The 14,209-nt window shown below is 46.5% G+C and overlaps 2 protein-coding genes across 3 annotated transcripts in view; one reads left to right on the top strand and one right to left on the bottom strand.

The window, feature by feature from the left end:
- The window catches only part of LOC119458120 (synaptosomal-associated protein 25-like), a 327,829-nt gene that overhangs the window by 289,504 nt on the left and 24,116 nt on the right, over window positions 1-14,209 (bottom strand).
- Window positions 10,287-14,209, top strand: part of LOC119458913 (zinc finger protein 106-like) — a 129,201-nt gene continuing 125,278 nt past the window's right edge. Inside the window, exon 1 of one of the 2 annotated variants that reach the window (XR_007467865.1) lies at window positions 10,287-10,528. The gene's annotated coding sequence lies outside the window, so the exon portion shown is untranslated. The remainder of the gene's footprint in view (window positions 10,529-14,209) is intronic. The other variant, XR_007467866.1, reaches the window with a different exon arrangement.

Below are 14,209 nucleotides of genomic sequence, written 5' to 3'. Positions count from 1 at the left end.
GGGAGAAGTGGTCGCATAGCAACCGCACCATTAAAAACTTCATTTGTAAGACCCCAACAATATCGTCACCTGCCATTATTTAATTCCAGTGCAAGGCGAGAAGGCTCCTGCTAGAGATCTCCAATTACCTGTTAATTTTGTATTGTTATTATTATTACTATTAGTATTATTATCATCACTATTTATGTCAGTACTATGTGTCTCAATTTTGTGTTATTCCTGGATTGTTGCTCATAATGCACCTATTTCTATCCCAGCATTTTTTACAGCGCTAGCTCTACTACTCCAGGTACAAACCCAGAAAACGCCTGGTTCCGTAAATCTGACCTTCAAGCTAAGCCAAGGTCAAACTGGGACTTTGCCTGCCACTATCGGCGGCTGCTGCGCACGCCGCGTGGGCGCCCATATCTTGAAAGCGATCGGCGATGTGGACAAAGTGCGCCGAGTGCTGGTATATAGCTTCGTTCGCGTAGAAGCGAGACGCAGCATGAAGGTCAATTCGCTCGCTGCTGCTGCCGCGCCGAGCGGCGTCTGTGTCCTTTCCCAAAGCAAGCAAAACCGCGCTATCGCTCGACAAACTTTTAAGCGCCTTCAACCACGGAATTTTTTTTTTTTTTTGTCGTAGTTGCTTTACCTTCTTACCTTTTTCTTGTTTTTCTCGGTGCGCCAGTATTTAGACCTCAAGTTGTTTCTGGGCGCATAAAAGGAATATTGATTGATTGATCTGCGTCAGCCGATTAAGCCTGCAAGTTTCATCTCGATCACGAGGTCGTGAGTTCGATTCGCGGGCCCCATATAGGCCGCATTAACGCTGCGCGTCCGGAATACAACATCCAGCTCTCGCACCGCGCAAGTGAAGTGGCCAAAATTAAATTAAAAGCGCGAGAGAAACGAGCGGAGCCGATTGTTTCGAGCGCTCCCGAGGAGAAAAAAAGCACAGGCGGCGTGTGCTGCGTGTATAATGTGGACGCTGCGTAGACGTATACATATATATTACGCGAAACAAGAGCAGAAAATAAAACACTCGGACCAGCGCAGCTGTCGCTCCGAAAGAAGTCAAATTTAGACAGCAGCGCGCGTGATCACAGCCTGCGCGTCCAGCGCGAAGAGACGTGCAGATGTGGCCTCGAAACGAGGCTCCTGCACGACACAAGGAAGGTATAGATTCCTAATCTATATACCAATCGATGACGACGGGGTGGTGGTATTGGAGGCCCGGGCGGTGATGTAGCGGCGGTGGTTGTTATATATATATGTGTGTGTAGGATGGCCCATGGCTAACGCTATATGGCCAAGCTGTTCCACAAAAATTTATTTATTTATTTATTTATTTATTTATTATTGCGATAGCAATTATATGGACACTCCAAAGCAGATTTCTGCCGTCGGCGTCGCCGTCGCCGTCGCCGTCGCCGTGAGGTTCCGTATGACGTCAATGGAGATGAAATCGTCGCCGCGCGCCGCCGAACGCTGTATGTGCGAGTGAAAGGGCGCGAGGGACGCGCGCTTTCACGGGGAGTGAACGCACGGCGGAGAACAAACGCGCGTTCTGCGCCGTGCTCGCTTAAGGGCTGCAGAAGTAGGCGTCTCTTTCCTCCTTTACAATCACCATATATGTAGAGCAAACGCGCCTTCTTCTGACGCACGAAAAGCCGTGGGGGGGGGGGGGGGGGGGGGGGGCAGGGAAGGGAGGCGACGTTTAGCTGCGGCACCAAGTGCCTACTTATATCAGAGGTTCCGCCAACAGTCACCAACGCCGCACGCATTTTTTGCGAACGCGGGCAAAACGCCGACGGCGTCGACAACAGTGCTGTGTGTTGCCGGTGCTGCTGCATGTCCAAGTTTGTACAGCGGATAAAACTACTATCCTTACTCCGTATAGCTCTCTACTAAGTTGCTATCGCAATTGATGCTTCGCCTTTCGGGTGAAACTGCGACAACTTTTTTTTTATTTATTTATTTATTTAAACCCGTTGCAGGATAACAATTTAGCATGTACGGTGTTCGGTAGTCAGACCTCCGTGACTACCGAACACCGTATATATAGGTCTTATAATGGTATCTGGCATCGTGTTGTTTTATAACTATTTTTGTTTTAGTTGCGAAGCTTGGCTAACGTCAGCTGGGACACACGGTACATTTTGCCGTTACATGTTAAGCTTCTTGCGTCGAGCAGCGGCGGCGCTTAAAACAAATGAATTACAGTAAAATATGCCTTAAATATAGCTGGGACGCCAGTCGCTGGGAATCACTAAAAACGCCATCTCGTATGCAGGCCGTATATACGTAACAGTCGTTGCGGCACAGCGGATTGGTCCATCAAAGAAATAAGCGATGCGATGCACTGTATATATATATATATATATATATATATATATATATATATATATATATATATATACGGTTGCCGCTGCGCAAGCGTCATTTTCGTGCAGTTACGCCATGCATTTCCTCGCGCAATAATATTTACAATACATCGTCGGGCTCATTTCCGACGAGTTTAGAATTCAGTGTCACCTCTCTTTATAAAAACGCACGACTAGCTATAGCTGCACTCGGGCGTTTCCAAACTCTACATAGCACCTCGCGTGACGCTAGTGCGAGAATTTGCCAAGACGCGTCGGCAGAGCGTCGTCGTCGTTCGATTTTACGAGTGCGACCTAAACAAACTCGCTGATCATCTTTCGTTCTTTGCGTTATTTATTATTTACTGTATATACTCGCGTAACGGCTGCACCCGCGTAAAAGCTGCACCCAGAACTCTGTAAAAAAGGTATTCCCCCCCACCCCCCTAAATATACTTTAAAAATTACCCCTCTATAAGCCGCACCCTTGATTTTCGAAAAGGTCGGCAGTGTTATCTTTTGTGCGGTACATGCAAGAATTCCAAAGTTTTTTTTTTTCTTTTTTTTTTGATCGCTGAGCAAACAAGGCAACCGTGCCGAGTTTTCGGCGTCTCCAAGTATAGAAAACGCACAGCCTCCAAGACGCTGCCGTCGCTGGTCTGCGGGGCGATCACCGTTTATTCCAGCCGGCAGGTGACGCGCTACGGGAATATATCCAAGAATAGCCAGAGCCAGTACCACCGAAAATATTTATGAAAAAATTCAGAGCCCAATTTCTTCCAGTATACCGCGAAGATGGAAGCCAGCGATATTGCCCCCACGATGCGAATGGGCGTATCGTGGTTGGGCATCACCCAGCCGAACATGTCTATCACGAACGTTTCGATGTCTTTCGCAGGCGTTGCAGGGGGAACGTACACAGTCGCGATCACCGTACCGTGCAAAGCGTTTTATTAAAGACGCCTACGCCAATCGCGGCAGGCACACAAGCGCTAACGCGCTCACGTGGTCGCCAGGGTTACCATGCGTCACGTAATGAAGAAGCAAACGTAAGATCCGGCGAAAACCGCGGTATAACACCCGATTTTTTACAATCCTAAGTTTGAAAACACCGCCAACTATGCGTTTTCATACGACTCCACGAGGTGGCGCGACGTGTCTGAAATTGTTGTACACTACACTTGCGGTTTTCTACGGACGCAATCTCCTGGTACCTAGCCTATAACAGCTTCGCTGTAAAAAAAAAAAATGTTGCGTCTTTTTCTCCGTGTAATGGCCGCAACACCGATATTCGACCCAAATCTCGGGGGAAAAAAAACCCTGCGGCCATTACACGAGTATACACTAAATTTATTGACGGCTACGTCGTGATCTGTCACGTGAAAAACGTTGGCGTTCCAAACACGGTCGTCACAGCGCATGACATTGCAGGTGACTATAGCTGAAGTTACAAAGCAGGATAAAGAAACAACGAGGAAAGGAAGGGAGGGCAGAAAGTCAACGGTTCCAAGCCCGTCGTGACAGTCCACAACTGTCCGGATTAATTTCGGGATATATACGAGCGCCGGCACCCGGGCTCGTCGCACACAGCTGGTGCGCTTTGTGACTCCCGACGCATATATGAGACAAGCGGAGGACGTGCATGGAGAGTCGGTCGTGAAGCGACCTCCGAGCCGCGCAGAACCGCAATAAGCCGCGCTCTTCAGCCGACGGCCGCCGAATGGGGAGCGCCGTCGTCTGCTGTTGAGATAGCAGACGAAAATGTTTTCCTTTCGCCCTCACAAAAACAATAAGAAACCAACATCAATGAAGACAGACAGGCAGAGAGAGAAAAAAGGACCTCGCAGCGCACTTCAGAAGGTCTGTATCCTTCTTTGACATATATTTACGGCGCGTGGCATTCCCGACGAGGGCGTATGAAAAAAAAATTAAATAAGCGTGCGACAAGCGCGAGGGTCATGCACGGTTATCGTTCATTCGATTGCAGACGACACGCGCTTTTTCGGCGTTTAATGAAATCAAACTGCTCGGACTGCGGCAGACGACATTTACACCGGCGTGCAAACAATTCGCTTCAATATGGCGGATACTGGTGTCACAAAGGTCGCGTAGGTGCGCACACTATTGTATGCTCAGCACTGACATCGTAGGCCTACGTAGCGAGCATTCGTCGCGGCGCACATAAAAACGTCAGATTGTTGAAGGGGACTCTCCTGTGTTATCTGCACATATGCAGATGGATACGTATGTCTAATTATCATCGGCGCCCGGCCTATCTCTAAATTCCGTAACACAATGGATGCAAAGCCGATCTCGAAGCTGCGCCTCACTGTTGAACAAAGGCTGCAGGTATAATGTAAGCAACGCCAAGTGTTACGCAAGTCGGCTGAAGTCATGCAAGTCACTGCCGTTGTTACGCAGGGGCGACTACGTGCTAAAGCCGTCCTTTTAAGTGGACATAAAGTAAATATTCAGTCAGGCTACACTTTTTTTTTTCGTGAAATGAGATACGGTTTGTACAGGAGAAAGCAATTCCACGACGAGTAAGCGCCCGAGTAAGCTCGTATAACGTCACATGTACGTACATTGAGAGAAAAGCCAGACGCAGCCAGATAATGACCCTTTACCTAACTGTAAAGTTAGCTTCGGTGCAATGAAGGTTAACAGGCTATTGGTAAGTTAGAGGACGCCTTTGAGCGTGAAAGACGGCAAAAGGGCCCTCACCACTTGAAGGGCAAGCGGTAGCTGCTATTGCCGCCTCATATGCCGTATAGAGAGCACGGATATATGTATTTTCTTACAGCGTGGTGGCTACTTTAGCCCCTTGAGACACGAATCATATGATCGACTGTCGAACGTGCGTGAAACAAACATAATTTTATGCCACGGTGCTTGAGACTCCACTGAAAGCAAATCAAGGTGATAGAATGACTCTTTGTGCATTTTGTGATGAGTCATCAGAATTACAGAGTAACTAAAAAATTGAATATTGTAAGGTCAATCATGCTAAGTTTCTTCATGAAAAGGATTGAATCACCCGCTCACATTACATGCACAAGTTATTTATTGGCCCCCAGTATTTCAAGAAAGAAAAAGAAAATATTTCGAGGTTGCTATACCGACATATGCTCCACGTCAAACGTCACGTAAAACAAGGTAGCGCCACCCCAAAGCGGTACTCTGTAAGGATACATAAAACTCAGAAGTAAAACGGAAGCAATATAGGTTAGCAGAATGTTAAATTTACCCTAAGGTTAATGCTTGTGCTTTATTCCTTGCTACCACTGCACAGTAGTGGCAACGATAGGTCGCGTCCACGAATGTGGACGCCGTGTCTGAATGGGCTCAGACGGGAGCCCTTGCCAAGTCGGCTTTCATCATAAGTCAGTGCCTTGCCAAGCACGGAGAGCACATCTGTGACACGATCGCTGCTAAAAGCAGCCACGAGCTAAATAATGCATACCTAGAAATCTCTCGCAACAACGTGTGAGGGCAACTGCCAAGAGTCTACGCGCCTGAGGGCCTCCAAAAAGAGGAACGAAGCTTGAGGGGAGGGGCGTCAGACGATGTTTGGTTTGACAAGGTTTTATCTGCCTGACGTCATATGACCGCTCACACTTTTTTTCCCCTTCTTCCTCCACGTTAGCTCAAGAAAACCGCAAGAACCCATGCGGATATCAACGGTTGCCAGACGTCAATACCACGCTTAGCCCGCTGAAATGTCTAGTATGAATTCTGTTTTTGGAGGTAACAAAGTTTATATTCTATACAACCGAACATGGAAAAAAAAAACGCTTAACCTTGCACTCGGCCGCGCAACGCTTGAAACAGCGAAGCTGGGCGATGGTAGCCCAGCATTTTCCGGAAGTGCGTGCGAACTTTTCATCTTATTACTCATGATGATGATAATTTATTTTCGCGCGTCTCAGACTTACGGCCGTCACTGCGCGTTGCATAGCGCAGCTTGAAACACCGACACCGCGTTGCAATGCCGACAACGCGTTCCAGCAGACCCGCTCCGTGAATGTGTCCTCTCTCTCTCTCTCGCTCTCATTTTCTTTATCTCTCTCCCGAGCATAGCGCACAAAACCTCTTCTTTACCTCGCAGAGCACGAGCGTGCGAACGCGCCAGCTGTGGACGAAGACGGCGACGCTCAAACGCAATCATATGGTTCGCATAAATGCACATTCTGCAAGCGTGGCTGTATAGTCTAGTGGTTACGACGCTCGCCTTGGGACAGTGGGTACACGGATTCGAATCCCGCCTCGGCAAGAAAGTTTATTCTTTTATTTCTTGATAGTTTCTTGATACGAACCACAAACCACAAATTACGGCTGGCTTAAACAGTTTCGCTGTTAAAAGAAAATAGAACTTTCAAAGCAGTTTTCGCCTATATGCGAGGCCCGTGTGCCACAAATTCGGCACCTTTCGAAGAGCTTACGGAGCTTCAGATTTCTACATTTCAATCACAAGTGCCCGTGAGGGAATCATGCGCGAATTATTCAGAAATTGTTGTCACGCCCAACCTGAGAAATTGTAGGCGCATTAGGTATAGTAGGCTCCAAAGATGCGACTGATTAGCCTGGAATCACGGCACGAGGTTACGCGCGGACTTTTCTTCTAAAGTTCAGAGAAAAGTAAGGCATATACAGCGTTAAGTCTACCTAAACTATATTCATGTTAGTGGCCGACGGGTTTCTCGGCTTTTATTCTTTACTGCGTCGATTATTCCTCGTTTGGATATTGTTTCATTTGTTCAGATTCTTCTTGATAGAACCATAAAGGGCTAATTTCACTCTTCCCAAACGCGCACCACCTCAGTTATATCCCTATACATACATATGATATATATACAGTCGAACCCGGATATATCGAATCTGAAGGGGATCACCAAAAAGTTCGATATATCGGTAATTCGATATATAAAATTTTAAAAAATCAATAAAAATTTTTCAATAGGATTTTTACTGCTGCTCGTCATACACAATATTTCGTTATATGCGGGTTCGATATATCCGGGTTCGACTGTATACTATAGACACGTGATCATAAAATACACACTTCCGGTAACGGGCGTGCGCGCAACTGCAAGACATAGGCACCAGGGTAATAATCAGTAATTTCGCGTTGCAGCACACCCCGCGGGTATTAAAATAAGAGTGGAACGCGATAGCATTCAAAGATCCCTGGCTGCTTATCAGGCTTTTTTTTTTTTATCGTATATTAGACTACAATCCGACGCTATCCATGTCTGTAGGTTGTGTGTAAGTCGTACTTTACGATTTTTCTGACGAATTTTACTGTGAGAAATTCAATTTTTGTTCCCTAAACCCTCGCGCCACGCGGAGGGCCTGTACGTGTGGTCGGGGTGGTTCGGGAGGAATTTCTCCGCCACGGATGACACGGACGCCGATGATTACGCGGACGCCGGATTTTCTCAGACACGGGGCCCTTAACGCTGTCGCGTTAAAATGGCGGCGCCCAGCCAGCCATACCAGCAGCTCCGCCGAAATCGTCAGCCGCGATGCTTGCGCCGTCGACCCGCGTTCGGCGCGCGCAGTTCGCTCAAAGGTGCTGAACGGAAGGCGATAACGAAAAAAAAAAAAAAGGGGGGGGGGGGGGGAGAGAGCAAACTTGGGCGCGCCTCTTTTCCCCAAATATTCGCCCGAGCATTAAGAGCTTGCTTTCGCAATGCGCGCGACTTCAAATGGCGCGGAAAAAATACGCCCGCAAAATAGATTGCTCTAATGTCCCGGGGGAAAGCGAATGCGCTACCGCGTGCTTCAAGGCTCGGAGCTTTCTCACTGCCTTATAGGATGGTATTTGCCTGGAGTCAGGTAACCCGCAAAGAAAGCTGGTGTGTGCGTGTGTGGGTGGGTGGGGGGTGTTAACACCGAAAGACGAAGCGAAACGACTTTCCCCCGAGGTGAGTCTCGAGACGGAGAGAGAGAGAGAGAGAACCACACAACCGCCAGGAGGCTGCTAGGACGATGCGAGGCAGGAATTTCGAAACACGCAATTTCGGATTAGAGGGAGCGGCCGAAACGCCCCCAAATCCCAGCCCGCAGTGAAGAAAGTTCGAGCCTTTTCCGCCACCTACGTCATCGCCGAAATACCGCGGTGAGTATATATATATATATACACTCTCTCTCAGGTGTCTAGCGAATTCCTTTATCACTATTCTGACCTTTCCAGGTTTTCCACAACTTCTACTAGGGAAATTTCATGACATCTAACCATATCATAATATGATGATACGCCAGCAGAGACGACGTTATGCGCACGACGTCACTGTCCTTTGACATACATACATATACATACATATATACATCACCGAGATGACGTCGTCAGATGACGTTGCACCGAGATATATATAAATCCATCCAGTAAGCAAATGCCTAATAAACCATTTCCTATTAACACTTTTTTTTTTTTTTTGCAGTCGACTTATTCGGCCTCCTTTGCCATTTCGTGTGCTTCACAGCAGGCGACGGGCGATAACGCGCAAGCTAAATACAAGTATATCGTAGTTCACTGCTGGAAACAAGTATTGCCGCAGAGTGATATCACGAGTTTGAGCCGGAGTTTCGGTAGCGGAATGATTGAACTCTGCGCTTAAAAAAAATAATAAGAAAAATAAAAAATAAACATTTCCGCGGCCAGCATAATTCGTCATCAGACATATCTTCGGCAAACAATAACCATTTCACCCGATGAGTTGCGCGGCCGGCGCAACGTGACAAACTGATCGAGAACTCGTTTTCACCAACACGTCGCGTGTAAGAAAACGGAGGCGCGGTCTGGTCGCTGCTTTAATAAAGAAGGAACAATTGTGAACGACGGAACTATGCTAGCCGCGGACTCGTCTTCTCCTGGCTCTCCCAGAAAGATGCCAATCCGAAGCCACCACATTCCGACATTCACATGCACACAACAGCATGCAGCGCCAGTTTTCCCTTTAGATAATTATTATAAACTGCACGAAGCAGGCGAACAGAAGTGTCAACAAGGACGCCTGCTCCTTTCACCCGTATTACTATATCTATATCCGCGTTTTCTTTACAAACTGTCTATACGTATGTCTATACAAACTGTCTATAGTTGGTCACACGCAAACAACCGATATCAATCGATTTGCTTACGCGCGGCACAAGCTTCTAAACGTGGCGACCGCGTCTAAAACGTGACTAAATTCTAAAACGTGGCGTCCGTACGTGACGCGTTCCCGACTCGGCAATCTTTCCCTGCTCGCGCAGTATGCCTTCGAGATCAGCCTGTGTTACTCGGAGGGGAAGCCGTCGCTGGAGCGTAAAGTCCTAGTTTTTTTTAGGGACTTTACTGGAGCGTAGCTTGGGACACCACCTATCGCAGAAAACTGCGAATATCGAAGAGTAATAAAGGGGGGGGGGAATGTGGACCGAATGACGAAACACGTGCATGGAGTGGCAGAAGGCCGTCAATATGCGTATACACGCTGCGTCAGCAAACGGGCGAGAGTGAGTGACAGAGAGAGAGAGACGCAAGGCCGCGCAAAACAGCTGCGACGTCCACCGCCACCGTAGCAAGAGCCCCAGGCTCGCGTTGCGCGCAATAATACATAAAAAATAGACCCCGCGGCAGCAGGTTGCGCTCAGTCGAGCGCGCAGCAATCGTCGCCGCCGATAAACAACGCCCTATATCGGTGCATGTAGGCTCAAGAACTATACAAGGCAAGCTTCGCCTCAAAAAAAAAAAAAAAAAAAAATAGAAAACAGCAGTATGGGGCCAGGGGAACATTATGGTAGACCTCATATACGTATATCAAGACCTCGCGCGCAGATGCACGCGAGGCCTGAAGCGATTGGGAGGACTGAAAGTCGGAATAAGGGTCAAGCTTATGACTGGACGTAGCAATTCACAGCAAGTCTGCAGCATTTTTTTTTCTTTTTTTTTTTAATGCTACTAATAAACCAAGACTAAAACGTCGTGGCGCTCTTTTTGCTACTGCCTCGCAAGCCTTCAGCTATTTTTAAACGGCCGTCAGCCTCCACCTTTTCGTGCCATAATGGTCGGCGTTAGCCATTCAGTGGGAACACCCGGTATTTTCGCAGACACGCCCGAATAAGGTTCCAAGTTGGGCCTTGGTATATACGTCGCACTATGGGCATTGGGCGCAGCCGCACCCGACTACATGTACAAAAATGTGAGTGCAGTAGTTACCCAGAAAATAATAAAGAATACTGTGGTTCGTTGTGGAAAAATTATTACCTTTCTAAGCTATTGGTTGATGTAGCCTTTTCGATAATGTCAAACAGGGCGTGCGCAGTTGCAGCCGAACAGACAGAGATGGATCACATTTTGTTTGTTGACCGGTGTCGTAAAGCTACATTTCCAACTTTGTTCACTTCGTGGTGTTCTGTGTTGCCCACATTTTCGAGCGTGCACATGTATGCGAGTGGATGTGTGCGCGTTTTCCTTTTTTTTTTTTTTATCTCCTTCTTTGATCTTTTGCGATATATATCAAACATGCAGTAGAGTTACGGCTAATACTTCTCTCACCAGCGTGTACGTATTTTCCCATAGTGGTTGATATAAACGGTTTCTTTGTGGTGCATTCTTTGGAATACGCAAGTTGTGTGCACTATGGTAGGCTATGCGGTGCAAATAGCATAACATGCTATTACATGTTACAAAATATTACGTCTTTTTTTTTCACTACTGTATATGTAGGTCTTATCGTGACGGGTACGCGTGAGCTGCGTTAAAGGCATTTAGTATACGACCCATCCTCTAAAATGACTTTCTTTGTAGTTTGGCTTGGCTTGGCTTGCATTAGCGATTCGCTGCGAACGACTCAAAGTGCGTTCCAATACGCGCCATAGACGGCAATGTAGACGCCTAAGTGAACAGCATCCATTTTACGTCTCGTTCCAGTTCTGACGAAGCCGTCATAGAAGACAGTTTCTCAAAGACAGCATCGAAGCTAAAAAACAATGCAGACTACTTTGCGGTCCAAACAAGATGGCGGCTGATCTGAAGGCCTAGAATGCTGACGGGAGGGTTCGCAGTCACGCTTTCCTAGGCGCTTAATGATATGAATTTTAATGAACTTTAATGAACTTAATGAATTTTCATAGGTTCGCACACGCAAATGGTTAAAATACAGTTATGATATGCGATTTTCTTAGCTTTTTCTTGTCGACCCGAGGTGGCGTTAGGTCGCAGTGACGTCTGCCAGACGCATTCCATTACTTGGGCTCGAAGCTATATTTCTTATTACCTAGCTGTCTACGTATAGACAGTCTCCGGTGCTGGCCAGAATTGGGACACACCCTAAGTAATATGTTTCAACCGTGCTATTTGTTGGCCTAGTTGGTACTTGCCGAAAGACAAGTTTCTTTGCCGCTAATTAAAACCAAAATATATAGGAGGCTATGTTAAAACACACGCAAAAGGAAGACACACAGACGACGTCACGGGCGGCTTTAATTTGTGTGTTTTAATTTGCGGCAAAAAAACACGTCTCTCAGCAAACACCCTAAATAAGCATCGTGGGTACAACTATACCTCGGAAACTTTTTTTTTTTCGTTTCGCTGCTAATAAATAGTGAGCACAAAGTGAGAACCATAACTGTCCGATTACAACTAAAGGTCAGAATGATCCATTTTATTTGGCATATTTCCACCGTATGAAACGACCACTCGGCTGCTCTCCCACTGTCGCCACTATCAGAAAAAAAAAAAAAAAAAAAAAAAAAACGTACTCGACTTTGAAAAAAATATGCGCAGTCGTAACTTATTACGCATATGTATAGTACGTGTCGGCGGAAACGTGACGTCACGTCAGGGAATCCAGAACTGCGACATTTCCTGATTGCACCAGCGAAGTGTGCCTTTGTCGCTATGCTCGCAACCCGTTAGCGTTTCCTCGCTTCGATTTCGTTGTCGAAAAAACGCAAAATCCCACACGCACTCGGCCAAAACTTGCATACAGCGTGAGGCACGCGGCAATGACTACGAGGCTTTAATTACGTACATATCACCGAGTTGCGAAATCCTCGCTAAGCCACGCGCCCTAGCTGCCGTCTTCTGCGGCGGGATTTTCCCCGAGTGCTATCAGCTGCAGACGTGCCAACGGGTTGTCAAGAACGAAACAATGGAAATGCGCGGCTCCAATGGCAAAAGGCTATCAAGGGAGCACGGAGCTTGCGAGCAGTTCGTATTTAACGGCCTATAGATGGAGCCAATCCACAAACCGGTAGGGAGCCGGGTCAATCAAAACGCCGTTTGGCGAAACACTCAACACTTCAGTATAGTATACAGTTCACCAGGCTCCTAACAGAGAACGCCGATTTGCGGGTTTTTTTTTTTTTTTTTTCCTTCCCTGCAAGAGACGGCCCGAAGTAGCCACAATGCAGTGCAATCTGTGGCAAAAAACGTCTGAATCGCTAAATCGCACGAAAATTTAAAAATAAAAAATAATAATAACGAAAATAAATAGGGCGCGCAAGTTCGGCCCTCGTTTCCTGCGGTAGTACCAGGCCTTGTATTTATTTATTTATTTATTTATTTATTTATTTATTTATTTATTTATTTATTTATTTATTTATTTATTTATTTATTTATTTATTTATTTATTTATTTATTTATTTATTTATTTATTTATTCATTCATTTATTTCTTCATTTATTTCTTCATTTATTTATTTATTTATTTATTTATCTTAATTTACTGCGGCATGGAAATTACAAAAGGCTTCTCAAGAAGAGTCTACCGGTCTAAACCAATTTGGTGTTCATCTAACCAGTGTCCCAGCTAACGCCAGCCAAACTGCCCCAACGAGAAAAACCTACAGTGTTTAAAGATCTACAGTGTTCGGTCTAACGACCGAACACTGTAGATCTTAAAGGCGTATATTGCACCGTGCGTTCTTAATATTTTTTTGTCGTTCAACAGTTCGGCTAACATTAGCTGGTACACCCTCTATATAGTGTTCCTCTCAAGAAGGTCTGCGACGATCCACCGGGCTTACGCCATAATGCTCGAGCTTTCAAAAAAGAAGCGCTAAAGAATGAACCTCCACGCGGCGAAGCCGAATGTAAATATCTCTTGAGCTTCAATGTTGCTAAAAGAAAAAAAAAGAAAGAAAAAGCAGGCGACCATCATTTGCCGCGATAAACAAGCAAGCGAGGCGCAGAAAATACCCAAAAATGTATGAAAAGCCCGGGGCGCTCTTTCAAACTTCTTTCTTTGCACTCCCGAACGAAACACGCCTTTTGTAAGAAAAAGCACAAAAAAAAAGTACACGGCATCCGTTCGTAGTAAACGAAGCAGCCTCAGTTGATGCAGCGCAAGCAAAACGCAGCAAGGAAAAACGTCAGAAGCAGCAGCCACGCTTTACGAGACCCTAAAGTTCACTGAACTCCTCTCGCTTCCCCAAAACACGCACCCAATAACGCCGACCACACCGAGTTAATAAGAATGCCCCAAAGAATACGGTAGGAAAAACGCTGCCCCCTACCCTAAAACTAATAAAACGGACAGCGCACTTTAAGATGGAAAGTTTTCGACGGGAGCTCCTACCTAAATACATGGAAGAAGATATCGTTTCCCTCGGCAACAACTCGGCCGAATTTGACGTGGTTTGTTGCATTTCAAAGAAAGAAGTTAGAATCTAGTGACTGTATGAAGTGAATTCTACATTTAGGACGTCAATCTTTTTATTGCGATAGCAATTATATGGACACTTCCACCGGATTTTTGCCGTCGCCGTCGTCGTCGCCGTCGCCGTGAGGTTCCCTATAGATAATATCTTCGCCGCGCGCCGTATGCCCGAGCGGAAGCGTGCGGGGACGCGCGCTATCACGGAGAGCGAACGCACTCA

Source organism: Dermacentor silvarum, chromosome 7 (genome assembly GCF_013339745.2).
Source record: "Dermacentor silvarum isolate Dsil-2018 chromosome 7, BIME_Dsil_1.4, whole genome shotgun sequence".
Lineage (NCBI taxonomy): Eukaryota > Metazoa > Arthropoda > Arachnida > Ixodida > Ixodidae > Dermacentor > Dermacentor silvarum.
Note: the sequence above shows the minus strand (reverse complement) of the source record. Positions and strands in the feature narration are given on the sequence as shown.